At 41.0% G+C, this 15570-nt stretch overlaps 1 protein-coding gene across 4 annotated transcripts in view; it reads left to right on the top strand.

The window, feature by feature from the left end:
• The window catches only part of STK3 (serine/threonine kinase 3), a 185442-nt gene that overhangs the window by 128541 nt on the left and 41331 nt on the right, over positions 1–15570 (top strand). The window lies entirely within an intron of this gene.

Genomic DNA, 15570 nt, shown 5'->3' with positions numbered 1-15570 from the left:
AATGAGATTGCAAGCATCATTTAAAGCCAATGAGAGACCTGGTCCATTTGCTGGAAATGATGCACTGGGAATGCACTCATTTCCTCCTGGGGATCATGTTTTTTTGTAGTGGAAAAGACTTTGCAATCATCACCTTTCTGAAGGAGGAGAGGCCCACTGGAATTCTCTCTTCTTTGATGAAATTGTCTACCAGCTGCTACTCTATCCTCATCCCCCACCCCAACCTCTAAAGCAGCCTTTCCCAACCAGTGTGCCTCCATATGTTGTTGGACCACGATTCCCATCTTTCCTGACCATTGGCAATGCTGGCTGAGGCTGATGGGAGTTGTGGTCCAACAACATCTGGAGGCACACTGGTTGGGAAAGGCTGCTCTAAAGTGAGGCATTTTCCTTCTGGGGAAGAGGGAAGGGATAGCAGAGGGCTGTATTAATCAGTCCTTTCCATCCTTTGTTTTGAATACTCACTACTCTCAAGGATTTTTGAGTATTCTGTAGAAATGCTTGAAGAGCACAGTTGATTTTCAGGGTGAGCATCAGGCTGCTTGCTCATTCCTAATCTTAGGTTTTTTATTGTAGGATACACTAGATGTAATAATGCTACATGTGAGACTGGTTCAGTTTTAAGGGAGCTCCTAAAATTAGTGCAGCGCAAGAACATTCCAAGAGGATACAGATTTATTTAAAGTTCAAACATTGACAATTCAGTCCTAAAAGCTCAATTCGTTTCAGGCCAAAATAACTCTTATTTGAACAAATCTATAACATATAAAACTTCAGACACATCATCTTGCTGGATGGCATGCTAAATTATACAATATGTAGAATATGTCATAGTTAATCAAAATGTGTGTGCCATTGAAAATAATAAATTATTGTTCAAGTCTATAAAGCGCAAAACAGACATACTAACATTTGAGAGAATAAATGTTTGTCACTTGTAACTTGTCATTTAAGAGAAGTATAGTGGCAAAAGTTGTCTGATGTAAAAGAAGCTTCGGTGTGTATAAGCTTGGGGTAATGTGAGTTGAATGGCTAACTAGTCAAATTTTGCCATTAGACAGCTTCCACAACCATGTTTTGTCCTGTATTTCTAAATTTAGTTTTTGTGTTTAGCAAAGTGCTAATTTAAAATCTGTCCGTCTGTCCGTCTGTCCGTCCGTCCGTCCGTCCCGTCCCGTCCCGTCCCGTCCCGTCCCGTCCCGTCCCGTCCCGTCTGTCCGTCTGTCCGTCTGTCCGTCTATCTATCCCATCTATCTATCTTTATATATATATATATAATTGTTAACTTATGTTTTGTAATTGCTCTGGGTTTTTTTTATTGAAGAGCAGGGGTATTTTATATACATATTTTGGGTGTGTGTGTGTAAACAAAGATTAGCAACTTTTTATTTCAACCATTGTGGTATCTGATTGTGATCAGAGACAAAGACAGGTCATAGGACAGTGCCTGGTGGACTCTGATTTGAAATAGAGCCAATAACAAAATCTTTTTGATGGCTGGCAGATGTGAAGGTCTGAGTCTGACAAATGAAGAAACTGCACAAGTTTGTGTAAGAACAGCTGCTACTGTACTGTTCTCCTGTAAGCCTCAAGCTCATAGAAGCCCAACAGTATCCCATCAAGAGTTCAGGGCATCCACAACACCTGCAGAACCCTGGAGAACTCCCATCATTCTACTGAGATAGCTTTGTGAACATTCTCTCTGCAAGTGCGTATCTCCAACTGAAGCCTTGACACTAAGCCCCACGCTAAGTCCTAGAGGAGCTGGCTGGCTGTTAAAGGGCCCTTGCCTTATTCTGCAGTCCTTAGCTCCTGCAGGGCAGGGGAGACAAAGGTACCATGGGAGATTGTATCCTCCAGTTAGGAGGGTCCTACAGATAGTTCTTCCCCAAATCTCCCATCATCCTCTGAGTCGATTGCCCAGTGCATGGCCTTTGAGTCATTGGTTATGACAGCTATTGCTAAACTGCAACAGGATTGGTCATGCTCTATCCTGGCTTCTTCAGGGTAGTCTGTGGGAAGATGGCTGTGAGAAAGGTACACATATGCCCTCTGAAGTTTCTCATGCAGTAGCATACAAAGAAATTGTGTACTGGGGCTGATTTAATTTGGCTCCTTATTGTATGTGCCTGTGCTACACAGTTCACATGTACTACACAGTCACATGTGACTAAATGAAATGAAGATACTGCCTTTTGCGCAACACTGGTTGTACTCGAAACATTCTAGCCAAATTCTGCGTTGTAACACCAGGAGATTTTGCCAGCTGGCCTGGATGTCAAAGTCAAACTGTGTCACATTGTTAGCAATCCTACATGAGAGCTACCTCAACTGTAAATGAGCAGTATAATCTTATTTGTCCAGGATATTGGATCTTTGGCAGTAGGGGTAGTGAACTATTAGCAGTAGCTCATGCATTAAAACACTTCGCAGAATGGAGGGATGGAAGAAATATTCCTGTTCTTAGAGGAAACGAAAGTGCCACTGCTCATTTATATGTGTAACTGTGGGGATCCTAAATAGGTTTCTGATTGTTCTTCACACAGTTCCTTGGTTATTTGTGGCAACATTCAGTAATCTCTAAAACTTATTGAAGTGTCTGGAGTGCATAAGAAATTCTTGAATAGATTATATTGTTCATATAAGAAAAAGCTAACACTGGTTTGTTTCACTTATATCACTAAACTAAACTATAGCTTAGAGTGAAGGAGCAAGTGTGTGGATACATAGAGTGAAAGTCATGTCTGCTTCACTTCTGCTCCAGTCCTGCTGTCACATTACATGGAGCTAAGCCATAGTTTGGCTTAGCATTACCTGTGAATCTGGGCTTGTGCTTTGTCTCGCTCCAAACAAGCAACGAGCTGTAGCCAAGGTTTGTTCATGGCTTACCACTCATGGTTTGTTTGGGGGAGACAAATCATGAGCCTGTGTTTCCACATAATGCTAAGCCAAACCATGGCTGCACTCTGGATAGTGCGGCAGCAGCAAAGCAGCCACATTTTTTGCTCTGTGCACCCTCACACTTGCTTGTTCACATTTAGTCCTGGTTTGGTTTAGCATTACATGCAAACTGGGCCTTTGTAACATTGGCTTTGAAATTACCAGATAAAAACTATTTTAATTTCTTCACATAAAACATTTAAGAGTGACTGAATTCTGAAATAGAAAAAGAAAAGGTCATGACTTCTTTTAAAGTGACACGTTTTGTAGAACTATTCATCAATAAGAGGATGCTCCTACAGACACAGTACTTTCTAAAAACACTTTACATTTCACACGCACAGAAACACACAAACACACACACACTTCATCTGAAACATTTTGACATGGATATTTAGATGATATTTCTTAAGTGGAAGTTAGGCTTGGGTGATTTATTTGAATTTCACTTATGGTTTAATATTAAAGATAGGAATATTAGATTTCATAAGAGCAAAAGATTACCAGAGTTTGAACTTTCTACAGAATGGTCAAGAAAGAACAAGGAGGATCCTATATAGTGCGGTAGCCCAGTTTTTCCATGTTACAGTTAACAAATCATAGATTTAGAAGAGTGTACCAATCTCACCTCCTTTATCCCTTCCCTCTAGTGCATGAGAGAATCAACACTAAACCGGGGATTTATGGTTTATGTTCACTTTAGACAGTCTTGGCTTCTCCCAAAGAATCCTGGGAAGTGTAGTTAGTGAAGGGTGCTGAGAGTTGCTAGGAGATGTCCTGTTCCCCTCACAGAGCTTCAATCAGAGCGGCTGACTATTAAACCACTTTGGCCAGTGGACCTCTGCCAGGGAAATAGGAGTCTCCTCTTAGCACACTTCACAAACTACACTTCCCAGGATTCTTTGGGGGAAGCCATGATTGTCTAAAGTGAAATAAAGGTCTGGTGTGGGTGTGGCCCTCTAACTAGGCAAGCCTAGCAGCTGTGAGTCTGGCTTTTAGAACACTGACAGTTGGTTCTTACTGAGCATGTCCGGGCTTATCATTGACTTCAATGTTACATTTCTTAAATTAATTAAAAACCAGCTAAGCATTTTTTTACTTTTAAACTGCAGAAGATGAAAGTCACAGTATGGGGCAAGATCAATAACAGGATTACAGGTACTCTGAACATGGCTGATTTTTAATTAATTTCAACAAATTATGAGCTCTGACAGAAAAAAGTCCAACAGGAGTCTGGTTTCTCTCTCTTTCTTTTTACACTTTGTACTCTTGATTCTCTCTGACTGTTTTGTGTATCACCATGAACATTTAAAGGGTCGTTAAGCAAGCGTTTCTGAGTTCAGGACTATAAGCTTTGTAAGGTTTTGTTTTGAAATGAGCTTATGGGAAGCATCAGAATGGCATTAAGGGTATTTTCAATTTAACATTGCAGAATGCAAAAAATCCATGCTGGCTATAGTATACAGCCAATCTTGTGGCTGTATAATTTGCCAGTTAGCTTCAGAGTTACACCAAGGTGGGGTTGGGAAGTAAAATATTACCCTTTATCTTAAGGTAAGTTATGCATTGTGAGCCTACAGCTGCTTTTCATTAGAGAAGTGGATGCATCTACCTGAGCTCAGCTCATTTGAGTCTTTAGCTTCAGTGTACAGCAGGGATGGGGAACCTGTGGCCCTATAGAAGTTGTTGGACTTCAACTCCCATCATCCATCACCATTCACCATGCTAGTTGGGACTGGTGGGAGCTGGAGTCCAACAACAGCCAGAGAGCCACAGGTTCTTCGTCACTGCTTTAAGTACCAGTGCATAACATGTCGTCAAAAATCACAAGAAGTTTTGTTTAGTTTTTCTACAGTACAGTTGTACTTTTAAGTCCTTTGTATTTGAACAACATTTAAAAATGGAAATGGATTGCCTTCAAGTCAATCCCGACTTATGGTGACCCTGTGAATAGGGTTTTCATGGTAAGCGGTATTCAGAGGGGGTTTACCATTGCCTTCCTCTGAGGCTGAGAGGCAGTGACTGGCCCAAGGTCACCCAGTGACCTTCATGGCTGTGTGAGGATTCGAACCCTGGTCTCCCAGGTTGTAGTTCAACAATCTTACCACTATGGCAACATTTATTGTGGTTTAAATGTATCCCAATGCATTTATTGTTGACCTCTTAAAGCTATGAGTTCTGTACTTGTGATTAAGATAGCTTTTGAGGTTTGTCATGTAGCAGTTGAAATGTCAAAAAAAGATGTTATCAAAGGAGAAGATTAGTTATAAATTGCTGCCCCAAAACCTGTGCAGAGATGTGGAAGCTTTTCTGACATATTGTGTCGCTACAGCTGTGTGAACTGTGAATATTTTCCAGTCAAAGCAACAATCGTGATTTTCAAAAAAACTTTTTTAGGGGGCAGTGCTGGTTTGAAGTTACTGTTCTTTTTTTCCTGGTCTTTATTTTGACAATTTTTGCATTAGTGCAACGTGTTTTTTTATTTGAAAAAGCATATGGACTTCAGCTGGCATTGTATGGAACCTGATAATCTGTGACCAAATATACTAATAAGGGAGAATAGAAATGAAAGAGTGGGGGAGAAATGTAGCTCACTTCCCTGGAGAATCCTACCCTGACCATGTTTATTCTTTTTTGTGTCCCTGTCCCACCCACCCACCCCAAATAAGAAAAAAAAAACCGCCTACATTACAGAAATCTTTTTTCAGGTCTTCTGATTAATGCTTTGTTGGGGAGGGACTAAACTGTGATTCCAGAGTTTTATTATAGTTGGAGGCTCTATGTGTTGTTTTAGAGTGGCATGGGTGCCTAAAACACATCTTACGCATTTTTGCCTCTGAATTAGTCTGGTTATGTTTACCAGGTTCTGATTATTTGTTTATAACTAGGCTTGTAGCTTAAATTTAGAGAGGAGAAATCCCTGTCAGTCTTTTGCCAGACTTTTGAGGAAATATTTGATATGATTAATGCTCTTATGATTATACTGCATGAAATCAATTTTGTTCATTTTTCATTGTGCAAGCGTGACTGCTTGTTATGGCCTGTGCTTTTTTTTCTATATTCCAAGATGATATATTCAGTACTGCCATAGATTTTCCTGGCAACATTAATTACATTGATGTTTGTAATTTGAAAGCAAAAAATTGCATGTTTTGCTAAGAGAATTTCATGCTGCTCAAAGGTCAAACATCATTTTTACTGTATTTGGGTAGGGAATTTGTTTCCATCTAGCTCTTTACTGTTAGATCCATTTAAAAAGCCTTTAAAGTGACTATTGAATTAATAGTATAGAGATTAACTGTCTCCCAATCTTGACTTGTGTGATCTGTTCACTCCAGTCTAATCTTTCAGTATCAGAATCTGAAACAATCTCTTCCTTGTTTTCTTTATATGTCCCACTCTGGCCCTCACACTGAAGGGGAGCAAGCAGCAGGTTGCCTGCTTCAGCCTTCCAGACCTTGCTAGCTGTGGGCTTACACCTGCATACTATATTCTCTGCCATCTGTGGGTACACAACTGAGAGAGAGAGAGAGAGAGAGAGAGAGAACCACATTTCCCTTAGCATACCAGCCAGGGAAATGAGGCAGGGGGCAGGCTTTGTACAGCCTATGTGGAACTCTACAGAAGATGATGGACTTCCAATCCCATCTACCCCAGCCAGCATGGCCAATAGTCAGAGACAGTGGTGGTTGTAGTCCAGCAACATATGGAGGGTATAACATTGGTTGCCCCCACCATAGTATGAAGAAACCCTTCCTGCATTGTCCATATACCTGTGGAAGTGGGAGGAGTCCGCAAACTTTGAGAGCTGATGCTAATCATAGGGGAATGGGCCATAGCTCAGTGTTAGAGCATATGCTTTGAATGCAAAAGGCCCCAGCTTCAATCCTTTGCATCTTTAGTTAGGGCTGGGAAAGATTCCTGCCTGAAACCCTGGAAAGCCATAGCCAGTCAGTGTCTATGATACAGGGCTAGATGGACAATGCTCTGACTCAATATAAGTCAGATTCCTATGTTCATGTATATGGGACTATATTAACCAAGGGTCTTGCCTCATTATAAGGCAGCATCTTACCTCTGTGTGTTGTGTGTGTGTGTGTGTGTGTGTGTGTGTGCAGACACCATTCTGTTTAAAAACAGAGAGAGAAAATGGTCCACCCAGTGTAGTATGTAATAAGTGTTATATTTCTAATACACAGTAGGCATAAGAAGTATCAACAAATGAAGTAAGATAAGAAGTATAAACAAATATCAACAAATGGTGCAGTACAGGTAGATAAGCTGTGACCAGTTTTGCCAAATTGAACTATTTAAACATAAGAAACTTTTTAAAAAAGACATAGTAGGGCAATCTTTTCTATTTCCTTCATTCCACATTGAGGCTGATTTTATGGTGACTGGTATGTCAGAATGGCTGACAGCACCTAAAGAAAACTTCTTGCTTTATAAATTTCTGAATTGTTTATCTTCAATCATCAGTTGTGGTTATTTAAATAAGAAATGTCTGGCAACTGTGGTTATAGGTGGACAACCTATTGCTCTGAGCCTTCTTAGCTGTTTTTCCTATGAATAAAATAACATTTCCTGCATAAACTGTTTTTTGTATGTAGGACTACATGACAGCACTAATTTTGGAGAGTCTATCTAAATACTGTTGGTGGGGAAAAGAATCTATATCTCTCTGATATAATTTGCTTCTCTTGCTTGATATTGTTGAAGAGTATCTTTCTCTGACCACAGTACTATTTAGTCTCTAGAATTATTGATCCTATTTTTTAATTTACAATTGCTTATCTTAGAATCCCCTCACTGGATTGTCACCTTGTAGTGGTGAGTGGGCTTGCGTGTTCCAATGAACCCTGCGAGCGATGCCGTTGGGAGTCATGTATTGCCAGCAGGGTCACCCATGGCAGTAAGGTCAAGGGAGAGGAACCAGACAAAGAACGATCCAAGAAAGTCCTCAACGGCAGAACAGGCGGAGGATAACAGTGTGTATGTTACAACTGCTGTGAAGGCGGATGAAGGCTGCAGCAAGTAAAAGACTTCCAATCGTCGTGGTATCCATGCCATTGGATCAAAGCCTTTTTCTGTCAAGATTGTGTGTTGATCATCGTGTGCTGATCTCCCCACATAAAACAAATTCACGCACAGGCATCTTCCAAGCAAACCAAACCAAACAAAACCAAAAGTTCTATGGCGATTGGTGAATGGCGACAGGGGCAGGACTGTGAAATCTGGAAGCCTCTAGTCGTGGACCGGCACATGGGCGATGGATATAGACTCAGTCGTCCTGGTCAAGGACCGGGGCAGTTGAGTACTTCGGCAGCTATACAGGAATACCTGGCATTAACATACTCAATGGGACCAGAGCAAGTACGTAAACCGAAAATGTCCTTAAAGTGAAGCACTACCTTTAAAAACTTTTTTTACCTCTCCTTCATGCAGAGCCTCAAAGCCCCGCACTAAAGCCTCTGCTGCTGCACTGCCCCGCCTCTCAGCTGATCGTGATCGCACCTCCCAGCTGATTTGCGGTGGCATGATCGCGCCTATTTCCACCCCCATGCACCATTAAGTGTCCGTAAGTGTGAAGCAAGCATACATAAACAGGGGCATGGTGGAGTATGGAGTATGTCTGTAAAAGCGAGTGTATGTTAAGTGAAGGTCCGTATAGCGGGGTATTCCTGTATCCACGACTGAGCAGTCCTATTCAGGATCCACTCTGCTCACCCCGTATGGCGAAGGGGCTAGAAAAGGTGTCCTAAACATAGTCTGCCTCATCTCTTTCCTCCTTGACTGGATTACTGCATCCAGTGGGGTCACCACTTAGCGGTCGCAAAAGTCAAGTGAATTTTGGAACATGGAATATACAGACATTTCTGGACAATACATATAGTGAACGTCCTGAATGCAGGACTGCCATCATTGTGAGGGAGTTGAGACATTTTAATATTGACATAGCAGCACTCCAAGAAACTCGAAGAGCAGGAGAAGGACAACTGAAGGAAGAAAAAGGAGGCTATACCTTTTTCTGGAAAGGAGTGCCTGAACAAGAAAGACGAATACACGGAGTAGGCTTGGCTATTAACAATAATCTTGTGAAGCTCTTGTCAGAAGTTCCTATTGGCATTAATGAACGACTCCCAACTCTCCGGTTAAAACTTGCCTATAACCAGCTGGACACCATCTTATCAGAGATACCTAAGGAGGGTAAAATTATCCTCTTCGGTGATTTCAATGCAAGAGTTGGGCATGATTTTGATTTATGGCCAGAAACCATTGGGAAAGGAGTTGGCAATAGCAACCTGAATGGCATTCTACTTCTGACTAAATGTGCAGAGCATAATCTTGTTATTACAAACACATTATTTTGTCAGAAAAATAAATTTAAAACATCATGGAAGCACCCTCGGTCAAAACACTGGCATCTCCTGGATTACGCAATTGTCCGTACCAGAGATCGTTGTGATGTACTCCTCACTAGGGCCATGACGAGCTCCGATGACTGCTGGACAGATCACCGATTAATTCGATCCACTATGGCCATTAATATGGTTCCTCAACATAGGCTTCAAGGAAGAAAACCAAGGCATAAATGAACATCCATGCCCTTCAAGATCCTATTAAGCAAGCCTGCTTTCAAACAACTCTCAAGAAATATCTACCGATGGAACTCCCTGAAAATGTCGAGGAACACCGGATTAAACTGAAACATCCATTATTGCAGAGTGTGAGCAAACTATTGGATACCAAACTAAGAAACATCAGGATTGGTTTGATTAGAATGATAGTGAGATTGAACATATCATTGACAAGAAAAGGAAAGCCATCCAGATATGGCAGAAAGACATTAACTGTGCTGCTAAGAAAAAATCTATACCAGTGCAAAGGCTGAGGTCCAAAGAAGAACTAGAGAACTTAAGAATGCCTGGTGGATAAAGAAAGCTCAAAAAATCCAGCACTTTGCAGATGCTCACAATGCACGGGGCTTTTTTAATGCCACAAAGGCCATCTATGGACCAACAAATTACCGTACAAATCCCTTACATTCAGTGGATGGTAGCAAACTTCTTAAGGATAAAGAATCTATTGCACTGCGCTGGAAAGAGCATTACCACGACCTCCTCAATCGTAACTCTATTGTGGTTGATGTGGTCTTCTCGCAAATTCCACAACAACAAACTAGAGATGAGCTTGCAGTATCTCCTAATTTGGATGAAGTCAGTAAAGCCATCAATCAAATGAAGAACAACAAAGCTAGTGGACCTGATGGGATTCCTGCTGAAGTCTTTAAAGAAGGTGGGACTGAATTTACACAACTTCATAAGCTCATCAAAGAAATCTGGATGAGGGAGGAGATCCCGGAAGACTTTAGGGACGCCATAATTATCACCCTTTTTAAGAAGGGTGATAGAACAGATTGCGGGAACTATCGAGATATCTCTTTTCTTGCTACCGCAGGTAAAATCCTTGCAAGGATCCTTGCAAATTGCCTCCTGCTGATCTCAGAGGATGTCCTCCCCGAATCTCAAAATGGTTTCCACCCTTGGACATGATATTCACTGCACGACAGCTTCAAGAAAAATGCCGGGAGCAGAATCAACCTTTATATATGGCGTTTATTGATCGGACTAAGGCCTTTGACACTGTAAATCAAACCGCTCTCTGGACCATCCTTCTGAAAACTGGATGCCCTGATAAATTTGTGAATATTCTGAGATTCCTTCATGACAACATGACAGCAACAATTTTGGACAACAATGGCTTTGAGAGCGATCCATTCAGAGTCGGATCAGGCGTGTGTCATTGCTCCTACCTTATTTGCTATCTTCATTGCTATGATTCTACACCTTATTGAGGAGAAACTTCCTACTGGTGTGGAAATCATATATCGAACAGATGGAAAGCTTTTTAATCTCAGTAGGCTGAAAGCAAAAAGTAAGGTAATGTCAACCTCTGTTGTAGAATTTCAATATGCCGATGATAATGTAGTCTCCGCACATTCAGAGAAAGATCTTCAAACTATCCTAAATGTCTTTGCAGAAGCATATGGAAAGCTTGGGCTCTCACTTAACATTCAAATAACCAAAGTGCTTCATCAACAGGTGCAAACTAGTCCCTCTGTAGCACCATCAATCCAGCTTAATGGTGTGACGCTGGAGAACGTTGATCACTTCCGCTATCTTGGTAGCCATCTCTCTGTAAAAGCTGGCATCAATGCTGAAATACAACATCGTCTGAGCTCTGCGAGTTCCGAGTCTGAGCTCTGCCACATTCTCCTGAACGAAACGTAGAGTGTTCGAGGATCGGGATATTCGCAGGGAGACCAATATGCATATTTACAAAGCCACTGCACTATCGACCTTACTGTATGCCTGTGAAACATGGACCATTTATAAACGCCACACCCAGCTTCTTGAAAGATTCCACCAACGCTGCCTCCGGAAAATCCTACAAATTACTTGGGAAGACAGACGGACTAATGTTAGCGTTTTGGAAGAAGCAAAGACTACCAGTGTTGAAACAATGATCCTTCAACATCAGCTTCGCTGGACCAGCCATTGTTCGAATGCCTAATCACCGTCTTCCAAAGCAGCTACTTTACTCCCAACTTAAGGATGGAAAACGGAGCATCAGTGGACAGCAAAAGAGGTTTAAAGATGTTCTTAAAGTGAATCTAAAAAATGTAACATGAACATCAACAACTGGGAAGTCTTGGCCCATGAACGTCCCAAATGGAGGTCGGCTATTATCAAAGGTGTTGTGGACTTTGAAGAACCACGAATACAGGACGAACGGGACAAACGAGCTAAGCGGAAGGCACATCAAACAAATCCTCATCGTGACCATCTTCCATCTGGAAACCTATGTCCTCACTCTGGGAGGCTGTGTGGATCCAGAATTGGCCTCCACAGTCACTTATGGACCTACTGTTAAAGACCTTATCTTGGAAGACAGTCTTATTTGGCCACGAGTGATCGCCAATGATCTTAGAATTAATTTCTTTCTCAGGTGGATGGATGTTGCCCATTTAGTTTTGCTTTCATCATTTTTTAAGATGTTCTACCAATCGCTAGCTACTTTATAATAAATGTAATAGACTTTAATTGCCTCAGCAATTATGCTTAAATATAATTCAAAATGCTTGTATATACATGTTCTGTTTTAATTGACGTGGATGTATCTTAATTCCATCTTTCACATGTTACTATCTGGCTATATTTATTTTTATTTCAGGAGAGATTAATGTATTAAAGGTGTTTTGCTGGTAGGTAAGGATGTAATATTATCCTGCCTGCCTGAGTCGTATGCTTTTTTCCTTCCAAATGTGGCTGCAGGGTATTTTCTTAAAGGTCATTGGAAAGGTGAACAGCAGAGATGAAATGATATCACTCCTTGTGTTTACATTTATTATACAGTGCAGTAGTGGGGCAACCTGGAAAAATCACTTCATTTGGATTTCCTCATAACTTCCTAAATCACTTGTTGGTTCATTGAGCTGGAGGGAATTGCAGAGAACTATGCTGAACTGGCAGCAGTTTAACAATCCCTCTACTGTGTTTTTGAGTGCCTTTAACTATATGTATCATGCTGTAGCAAGAGCAATATTATTGAAAACAAAATACATTGAGGCTTCTTGTTAGGAAAAGGTACAGAGGTTGATTCTTGCCTGGATTTTCAGTGATTACTTATACCATAATTGTGCTTTCTTCAGCAGTGGTTAACTCTGATTTATGCTGGTGCAAGCAAGTTTAAGTATCAGATGAAATAATTTCCTGTTATAGTTTCCTTCTATAATACTATTTATCCAGAAAAGTTACCTGTCTTGCTACAATTGTGTCAAAAAACAATCTAGTGGTGCTGTTTGCCATTATTAACAGTCATATGTGGCTGAATGAAGCTCTCTAGCTGTACTTGTCAATTTTTGAAGGACACATACCAATGACATGCTTTTTAAGAATGTTATCAGTAGGCCTCACATGGAAGGAGGTTTGTGACAAGGATGTCTGAGTTTTCTGTTACCATATCATTGTATGGTAAATAGAGATGGAAAGTGAAGGTGAAACAGCAAGGAGAAACCATGATTTCATAGGGTGGATCCACTTCACACAAACAACAATCAGCATGAAGGCTGCTTTGAATTAACTCCACACGGCAGTTTTTCCACAGTTCATTCTGTAATATCTTTCACCATACTTGCTCTACAACTATCTGCAGGAATCCTTTGCAGCAACATGGAAGCAGCAGGGACACAAATGGCTAGCCTCATGGAGACTCCACTGTTCTGCATCTCTTGCTCATGTGTGGTATGCCTTATGCATTCAGCTTAGATAAGTTCAGAATTTTCTCATTTTCACTGTGAAAAATGCAGATGTCTTGTGTAGGTTAAGGAATTAGCCTAGAAAAGAGCTAAGACACAGAGAGTGTAAACAGGGCACATATCAGTTGGGGGGGGGGAGAAGATGAATTCATAACACGAATCATATGAAGCTGCCTTATACCAGTTCATCTGTCTAGCCCTATGCAGTCTGACAGAATCTTTCAAGGGTCTCAGACAGAAGTCTTAAAGGTGATGACCTTTAATATCCTTTTAAATGGAGATGCCAGCAATAGAATTTGGGACTTTCTATATGTCATTCATGTGCTATATCACTGAGCTGTGTTCCCTCCCCAAGTGTTGAGGCCTAGAAAGTAGGCCTCAGCAGGCCAGAGTCTAAGAGAGTAAATTCTAACAAAGGAATTCAGAGAAAGATGCTTGGGGCATACCTTATTTGTTTTATGTATATAGTAGAACAGTCCATAGTGGACTGGTATTTGTAATTCAGTTTGTAATATTAATGTTTCAGGTAACGATCTTCCTCCCTATTCATTCTGAACACCAAAACACAAGTACTTGTGCCCACTGGCCCGCATATCATCTGCACCTGTTCTAATGTGCGTATATGAAATGAGCTTTGAATGTAAATACACAAAGGCCCTGTTTGGATAATATGTTCTCTTATCCACCCCATCTCTAGAAGTAGTGAGATTTGAAGTGGTTTCAGGCTCACACATAGAAGGTGAAATCCAAACCAGAAGATCTCATTCTTTATCTCATCTGCAGGTTTTGTGCTGCAGGGGCAAGTGAGATCTCACATTCAGATGTTACTTTCTGTGTATAATGTGTGGATGTATAGAAGAATTGTGCAAGCCTGACACTCACTCCTGTTCTTATTTTGGGGAGAAACGATGTTGGTTCATGTTCAATGGTAATTTTTTCATGTGATCATTGGAATTTGAAATACACAGCAGTGGGATGTGCAGAGGTCAGCAGAAACTTCTGAATCCGTGAGCCAGCCTTAATCAGGTTATTTGATGTCTTAACTAAATGCACAGGCACAGTTCAGAAAAGCGATACAAATGAACAAACTAGGCTGAAGAAAAATTGATTCCAAGGAACTGCTCTCTTGCGAGTTTATAGGAAACAAGATTTACCAAGATGGACTGTGAACTAGGCTGAGTAAGCCGTTTTTGTTTACAGTGGCATTCAACAGGGGAACATAGTACATAGTATTCTGCCAAAGGCCCTGTTCTCATAGCATTCCTTGTTTGTGTTCTTCAATTTATGCATTTTATATTTGATTTGTTTTCTTTTCCTCTTCTCCAATGACACCAGTTCATGACTGTTCTTCTGCCATCGCCCATACTGGGGATGACTGGTGAGAAAGGAATTTGCTTGTTTCTGGGTCTGTGTAGACCTGGCTATATTTGTAATAGGAGTCATAAACAGTGCAGCTTCTCCTTCATACCATCCAACCTCTGACTGCTTGGGTTGTGCCAGTATTCTACCCTTGGGATGTCTAGATTAAACAAGATCTAGAACTGGAGAACAAGAATGTGCTTGGAGGGTGTTCTTTACTGCAGCTTCCCATGTGCGCTCTAAGTGTCAGTTTCTTCCAACTCAGAGAGATACAGACACACAAAGAACACATTCTTAGTCTAATATATGCATTTGTTGTAAACTCTCTAAACCGTGATGTGTTCCTTAACAAAATTTTGCGCAGAACTAAAGAGCCTCCTGATTCCACTTGTTTGTTCCTGTCATCTTAACTGTTGTGTCAGTTTCCTCTTACAGCGTTATTTCCATAGACAGATAGCTGCCTTCTTGTTTCTATAGCAACTGTAAATAGGCTACATCAGTTTTCAGGTCCTAATACTGTTTTCAGACTGGTGAACGATGCTCAGCTGATGAATAAACTGTGCCTTATGCACTTTTGAATCTAACAATTAAGGCTACAGACCAGAAGAGTGGGTGCATACTTAAATTTTTCCAAGAACGTCTCTCTCAGAAGGTGCCTTCATTTCCCCCAGACTGCTGTTTGATGTTCGCCAAGTGGTAGACAGTTTGGTGATTTAGTGGAATTGTGTTTACACATGAGCTATATTTTGCCTGAGGGCAGGGTTTGAAATAGTGAAATACCCAGGGTCTAGGTAAATTTGTGATCAAGAAGGATACAGTGGTCTCTCTGGATGGAAAGGTGGAGTGGGTTTGCTTTTTGTCTGTGAGCGTTCAGTTTTTGTATGATTGTTCTACAGAGGTTAAACATGTTAAAGATGAGTCATCCTTTTCTGGTGCTTGAAAACTAAAAATAG

The sequence above is a fragment of the Rhineura floridana genome, chromosome 1 (genome assembly GCF_030035675.1).
Source record: "Rhineura floridana isolate rRhiFlo1 chromosome 1, rRhiFlo1.hap2, whole genome shotgun sequence".
In the NCBI taxonomy this organism is placed as follows: Eukaryota; Metazoa; Chordata; class Lepidosauria; order Squamata; family Rhineuridae; genus Rhineura; species Rhineura floridana.
This window is presented reverse-complemented; position numbering and strand designations above follow the sequence as displayed.